This window comes from Leptosomus discolor, chromosome 8 (assembly GCF_034619465.1).
Source record: "Leptosomus discolor isolate bLepDis1 chromosome 8, bLepDis1.hap2, whole genome shotgun sequence".
NCBI classification, from domain to species: Eukaryota; Metazoa; Chordata; class Aves; order Leptosomiformes; family Leptosomidae; genus Leptosomus; species Leptosomus discolor.
The window spans coordinates 582,994-591,019 of NC_141398.1; positions in this window are offsets into that span (position 1 = coordinate 582,994).

An 8,026-nucleotide genomic window follows, 5' to 3' on the forward strand; every position below is an offset into this window, starting at 1 on the left:
CATGCCCAAATATTTTGCTATTTTAGGTCAACTCCAAAGTGACTAGTGTCCTCCTCCCTGCTTCCCCCAATTTAATACAGCTCCGAGGGGACAACACATACCCTCTCTGAGGACCCTGACATTTGACAGCAACTGTCTGCACCAACAATACTCTACAGGATATGCTACACTGAAATCAGTCAATGCTGCCACTTTATTTGATGCCGTTTAAACAAGCCTTGGGAGAAAATAAAACATGAATAAACATCCAAGGGCGCTGACTGATTGAGATGAACCTGCTTCTCGGTGTAAAGCTGTGGGTTCCCACCCCTCCCCGGGATTTTACCCGCCCTGAACCCTCTGACAAACGGCATTCACACCTTTCCTTCCCTGTTCTCTGCCGGCTTCTCTCCGCTGTTCCCTGGGTGCCAAACCCTCAGCCCACCACCGGGCCTGGCTTGGTTTTAGGTACTCCTGCTGTTAATGCCAACAGATGGGGGCAGCTGGGGAAGATGGACGCGAACTTCTCGCTCCTTTCTTTGTGCGTCGGTCGGCCGGAGATCTGCATGCATTGTCACGGGGCCCTTACGGCGGGGACTGTCCGTGGTGGCACGCCGCGGCACATTTGCATGGGTAACAACGGCGAGCAGTGACGGCTCACAAGTGGCTTTGTTTGCTAATTTGTGCTGTGGAGGTCAGATATCACGGAATCTGACCTTGGAGGGTAAGAGGAATTGCCCATATGCTGTTCCCAGATCCAGAAACAAAAGCTCTACACAGAGAGTGAAACTATTGTTGAACCGCTGTCACATGGAGAACACTCGAGTCTTTATTGCTTTGTTTATTCTGTAAGCCGTTTTCTCAAAACTTGGTTACATTGGTGCAAACTGCAACCAAGATCTGTTCGAACTTGGAGACTCTGTCTCAGCTGAGACTGAAAAAAAAAAAAGACCAAATTGTTATAGGAAATTCCAATTATTTTTTCAGAAGCTAAAAGTAGCCAAGAATGTGACATGTCATTTACCCAAGATAAAATTAAAGCACTACTGAAGGTACCAATGTTTTGTTTGTTTTCTTCAAGGACTGTAATTGAGCGCCCCTTCAGCGGGTGGGCATACCTGTGTTGGGATAACGGCGTTGGTTATTGGAGCCGGGTGAGATTACCCTTCGAAAGAAGGCACCGGTGCGTTAGCAGCCCAGCTGCACAGGACCGCCCAGCTTCTACAGACGGGCTTTGTGAGAATATTGTCCATTTGAGTTGCTGTTCACTGGAGCCCTGGCGCTCAGACCACAGCCAGCTGGTTGTAGCGTACGGAGTTGCGGATCGGGACATCGGAGGACATTGTGGTCAGTGAAGTAACTATAATTGTCCAACTGTATCAATACTGAGGAAAAGACAACTTTAAAAAGCTTTGCAAAGCTCACTTTAAGCTAGTTCACACCAAAGTTGACTGAGTGTCACATAAAATTCAGGACAAATTTATTTGTGAACTTGTTGGCCAAGTACACTGAAGTTATAGTTCTTGATTTGGTGACGTAAGAAGTTGCTCCATTTTGTTACACTGCCTTTAAGGTATCTTGAAATAGGTGAATTTTTTTTTATATAATTTTTTGAAATTATTACAGTTGCAGACTCCTAAACATTACACAGGCTGTCCTTCGATTGTTAGGTAGGAATCGCTGGTTACAAAAAATTGGAGTTTGAATATCAGGCCTTGTCAAATAGTGTATTTAAATGGCTGACTTTCATTTTTTCCATATAAGTGAAATTGAGTAACGTATAGCATATCATTTTTATGATTATTATATTGGTTAGATTTTGGACTTAATATAATAAATTCGGATGCTCTGTTTCCTATGGCCTGTACTGGATTTATTTCGTACATTACTGGTACAGAGATTTTCCCCTGGTCTTTGGCTTAGCTTTCCGTACTATGCATGTTAGGGTATGTGGACGTTCCTTTCCTTTGTCTGTTTTCTTCAGGCAATGCAGGTTGGACAAGCAGAGAGAGAGAGAAAACTCATCAAGTCTGCCCAGGGTTTGGATCCCTTGATACACAAACTGCTTTTTCCAAGAAGCTTTTAAATTGACATTGAATTTACGGAGGATAAGGATAGGGAAGTCCTACCCCCGTCTGATGTGCGAAATACGGGTGGGCAAAGTTTTCAGATATATTTGTTACCCATTTCACTTGAATGTACTGTGTTCAACAGAAAGCACAGGGCTTTTTCAAGCAGAGGCAGTATTTTTTCAGAACACCCCTCTCACCTTTGGAAGTCACTTTCCCCCACTGGGGTGCACATACCCAAATCACTGTCTCACTTCACTGCCTTTTGAGGGGAGTTTTCCCCAGGCCACTCCTCGCTGACCAAAAGCCGTGTATCGTGAGCAGCAAGCTGGGAAACGTCAAGCTGAGGGCGGGTCGTTGTTCTGAGGGAAACCGGACAATTGAAGTCACTTTCTCTACCTTTGCTTTCGCTCAGCCTGTCTCTCCTGGACTGTGTACTCTTGCTTCTCAAACCAGGTTTAGCATGGGGAGCTGTTTTACCTGCTGAAAGTTTTCTAGAGGTTAGCCTTCATTGCAAAACAAAGTTGCACTTACTAAAACAAGCAGGTCAAATTTTCTTCTATAAGAAAAATCAGTGATGCAAAAAGAAGATAACTCGCACGGAGAAACGACTGTGTGTGGAAATACACACGACTGTGTGCCTGCACCTGTATTCTGTGCGCACAGCCACGCTGTTCTTTACAGCGCTGCGCTCCACCAGCGGAAGGCACCCGCGCCGGTACGTAACAGGACGAGAAAACATTGAACAGTGCCTGCCACACCGCTGCTATTTCCCTCCTTTTGCGGCAGAGCGGTGGAGGCCCCGGTGTGACACACGGCGCAGCGTGGCTGGTGCTGTCCCGCCAGCGGACGCGGGGAAAGGGAGGCTGCCTGGTGGGGATCCGATGCACGGCCAGGGCTAGACTGGAAAGCAAGCCGGTAAAGCATTGTACCCCCCCCCCCCCCAAACCACATCCAACCATTGATGTTTAATGCAGGGGAGTCTATAGAAATAGCTGTTCCTCTTCCAGCGTGCTCTCCAAATGGTCCTTAACCAGGCAAATGAGAAACTTCTAGCACCAGGAACAATAAACGTTGTGGAATTACTGAACAGTAAATCTGAACTTTGAAATAAGGAAATGCGCAAGACTGACTTCAGAACATCTAAAACTATCAAATGTTACTACTCTTTGATGTGTTTAAGTCTGGCAAACTATGTATAACAGCATCATTCACCCTTACACACCACCAAACCTCCGGGTCAAAGTAATACAGAAACTACTGAAAAAAGGAAAAAGGAGAGAAGAAAAGTCTTGTAACTAGACTGACCAACGTAGTACAGTCAGAGTCCTGGCGAAGGCAGCGGCCCATGTGTGAGACCCTAGCAGACCACTGCACGTCCGTGAACGGTGGTGCCGTGCGGGTTTCCACAGGGCGTTCATTAGCCAAAGAAAAGAATTGCCTCCGGCAGTTTTCCTTAGAAGCAGACAATACAGCTTTTGTCGTTTGAATCTGCGTAAGAGAGTCACATCTAAGTTTCCCCTGTGAATCAATGACATCTAAAAATAACAAGAATGCAATGTGTTTTGATTATTAGATGAATGCTAAAGTGTAAGTAACGCTCTACTAAATGTCGTTCTTAGAGAAAAACGACCCTTTTCAGGTGCACTGCCTATTTGCTTAGGGCAATCGTGCTAAGAAACGTGACAGTCAATTACCATACACAAATTAAACTTTGATATGGAGGGTGTCTTTAGAGAGCTGGAGAGAGCTACCTGCACATAAATAGTCACCGTAAGGTATGGGGAACCTCGGCACTTGCAGGGCACCGACAGCTAAGGCCCTATAAATTACTGCAGAGAAACGGAGTCACCACAGTGATTATCTTATGTGCCAGTGACCTGCAAGTTTTCATGGCGAGGCTTACCGTCACTTTCTGTGCACCAGTCACTGACTAGTAAATGATTGGCTAGAGGCAGACTCTCCGCTAGTATCAATTAGTGTAATTTCACTGAAATGAATTTATTTTCATTTGACCGGCTGAGGCTTTGCTAGCAAAAACAATCCCGTGAGGGTGTCGCTACACGGCACGGCGCGGTTTGCCGCTCATGCCCGGAATGTCACCGTCCGGAGTGACGTTCCTCCTCTCCCTCTTCTCCCCAGCATGTCGCTAACGGCAGCCATCGTCTCTGCCTGCCCTGTCCCGCTTCAGCCCATCCCTCTCCCGCTCTTCCTCCTCTGCCGCGGGAGCACGGCCTCTGGCCCCGGCAATGGGCCAGGAGAGGGCAGGCAGACGTGTGCCCACAGGACTGGGGTACGTTGCAGCCCAGGTCAAAGACGAAGGAGGGCAAAGTAACGGGAAACGGGTCTCTCCATTGCTGCGGAGTGCGATGGAGGCGGCAGGAGGGAGCGGCGGCGGGCTGGGAAGCGCTAAGCCCCCATCCTTACCGTTGCAGTGGTGGGGCTGCTGGGCACCCGCACACGGCTGTGCTCCGAGGAGCCGTGCCTCTGCTCCCACGCGTGCCGCCCTGCCCTGCGGGAGCGCGGGCAACCAGGCTGACCACGGGACCTGCGCGGGACAGGCCTCTGCGCCGCGCGCAGCCTTTCTCCGTCTTCCTTTGATTTTGTCGCCTCGACCGTCTCCTCGGCCTGCTCCCGGGCAGCTGCGTAGGGCCCTGCCCCGGGGCCCGGCGGCTGCGCGGGGCTGGCGGGGAGCGGCCCCCGGAGGAGGTGATGGTGGCCCAGCTGGGCGGCAGCCAAGCTGCCCACGGAGAAGCCTCGGGTGAGGACGCGGCTCCCGCTCGCACCCCGGCTGCTGCGGCTGCGGGCTGCCGGTAACGGGTGACCCTGCTCTTCCCCCTTCCCACCTGACTTGTACCAGGTCCAGCACTCGCGCGTCACCGGGAGCTGGATCAGCCTGTCGCCCGTCGGCAAACCAACCCACCTCCCGCCCTACAGCCCCCGCGCAGGGCTGGGGGATCCAGTCGATCCGCCCCCGCGGCAGCAGACCTGCGGGCTGGGTTCAAGGGAAGCACCAGGGACACTCTGCTGGGAGCGGGGAGAGCTGCGGGGTTTGCAGGTCAGACAGCGTTAACGTGAGGGGACGCGTCCGATGGCTCACCGCGCGGCAGCTGGCGCTGCACCGGCGCACGGCCTGGGCACTGCACCCACCTCCCCGCGCCCTCCTGCCGCCGGCACCGCAGAGGCCACACCGGCACACTGAGGGTATGGTCTTTGCCAAATACAACCTGTTAGGTGGGCTGTACTTCAACAGGCAATGCCACCGCGCTGCCGTCGTCGCTGATCGAAGCCCGAAAGGCTTCCTCCCACCGCGCGCCCTCCCCTGGCTCCTGCACGCCTGTCAGGTACAACCAGCCCCAAAGGGTCTCTTGGTGTTCGGTAAGAACGGAAATGAGCCTAGAACGTGACTAGCCTGGGTGCTGATAACGAAGACTTAACAGGGGAACACAATTAACGGCCAAACATCGTGAGCTTATGTGAGATGGGTCTCGCCGAACTAACCAAGCCCTCTGTGAGGCTGAGCTTTGCCTGCAGAGTGAAACAGTACCGGCGTAACAGGCTGGCGCCCGTCTTGCTGCCGAGTAAGTCTTTGATTACGATTTAATACACCTGAAATAAAATGTTGTGACAACGAGTAGATTAAATCTCACTGAAATGGCATATTTAAGGGCAGTTTTCACTTACAACGCTGAGCCCGACTGCCCTGCGCAAGGGAGCTGAGCTGTACCACAGTCAGTGACATCACTTCAACTAAGAATGAACAGCGGCCAGCAAGAGTTGGATGTGACGATCAGCAATAGGAACAAATTTCTCAAAAAATTCTAGAGCATTAGTTAAACAGAGCATTTTTACAAGAGCAGCCGCCTCGTCTAAGACAACAAACAATAGCCACTTCTGGTGACATTAACTTGCCTTTGATGTTCCATTTAGCCAGTTCTGGTGTTTTTAATTAAAAAAAAGTAATTTGACTTCCTCTGAATCTGAAGCAGGAAGATTTCAAAACGAGGTCCCGTTAATTTTGTCTTTAGGGTTCACCCTCCAGCAGCATGCATAAGGCCGCCATTCTAGCTAGTGCTTGAGCAAGAGCGAGGAAACCACAGCCCTCCTGAAGTGAACAGCAATTTTACTGAGGATTTAAATGGAATAAAGACTTTGATTCGAACTTCCCGCTATACAAAATTGATCCTCAGGCATCTACCTTTAGTTATCCACACACAGAAATCGCTACCACTAGGCATGTACTTACACATTACGAGTTTTCTAAGCATTTTCTTCTTTTTATCAAACATGGCTATCATTATGAAAAAAGCAGTATTCTATACTTGTCAATGTGTTCTGCAACTACTTAGTGTTACAGAGTATGTTTTTGAATAACAGTTTCACTATCTTTTCATTTCAAATTAGACAAGCAGGGATTTTATTATTTTTCACGTACGACAAAGCCGCCTTTCTGGTGTGATCACAGTGCGAGGGCACACCATTTTTTGTAGCTGTTGAATACGACTTAAATCAACTTTCCTCCATTCGTGCCCTTCACTTTTGCTAAGTATCCTCCAGCTTTAGTGTGATTTATGTTTTCCATGCTGCCTATCACCATATTTATAAAACCCAGAGAATGTTTTATTTACAGCAAAGACATGATAGAGATGAGTCATAAAAGAAAAGAAATTCCGCATTAAGACAATCCTAACAGGGCAAAGGAGGATGTTTTTCAAAGGCATGAAGATCCACAAGGCACCGAACTGATGGATCCAAGCGCCCTTTTCAGTCTCTGAAGGCCTGCCCTGAATGCACGCTGCTTCGTAGAACGACACTGCTTCCATCAAAGGAAGCAGTTTCCTTTCTGGAGCAAAATTTGATATCCAGCTAAAGAATGATTTTTTACCCCCAAAAGAGACTATTCACTACGCGAGCATGTCTGGCAAACACACCGACCTCCTTATGCTGAAAGAACAGCCCTGTTTACCAGTTCCAGCTGAAGGCCCTCGGTCCCGCGGTGAAGGTGGTACCATCCGCAGTGTGTCTTTACCGACGTGGGTTTCAGTGGCCTACTGGGGAGCAGGTTGGAACCCGCTGCGTTTGCGGTCGGAAGGGGATGCTGCTGCAATGCTCTCTGATGTCACTAATCACTTCCAGCTTCGGAACAACACGTGACTTATTTGGTGCCGCTCTTTCCTTCGATAAAGCTCCTGGGCGAAATGAATGAGAGCTGCGATACGATCTTCGGGGTGCCCAGGTTGTAGTCATTGAGCCTTTCCTTCATTTTTCTTTCAAAAGATGCCTTCAGTCACTTCCATCCAAGCAGAGCAGAGAGATTAAAAAGAGATTTGCTACTCTATAATCACACCGGCAAAATTTACCTCTGCATAAATAAAAAGCAGAGAAATGTTTAAGGGATCTGCCAAGCTTTTGTGGAAGAAGGCGGCTTATACAAAAGATCATTCGCTTCCTGCTACAGCCCTGTCTTTGGTCGTCGAGTAGCAGACAGAGAAGCTGGCAGATTATTTCCTGGCTGTTTTGCACACTGAAAACCTACAAACACAATCATAATCTGAACATTTCTCACCTTTTTTTTTGCTTTTGAAGCTGTGAAGCATCAGTTTGTCCTCTTGTATTATACTTTGTACCTGTTCAAGGTTCTTTTTGCGGCAGATTTGACAAACGTTTCTGAAGAACAACCCGCGTTTAATGAACGGATTGCAAAGCCTCCTCCCATTCAGATGCAGACTGCACTTCAATGTGGCTCTGGGGGTGCAAGAGTCTTCATAAACGCTCCCAGGAAGTTTTTGAACACGACGTGCGGAGGCACGGCGGGCTGTTTCCCAACGACTGCAGTGCCATGTCGGGATCGCGCAGAGATCTGACTGCGACCGAGGTCTATCGAAAACGCGTAGCGTGGCAGCAGGGCCTCTTCCACCCCGCCCGGCCAGCTGGCCTCGCCCCTCCCGGGGCACAGCACCCGTGTCACAAACTGCCCC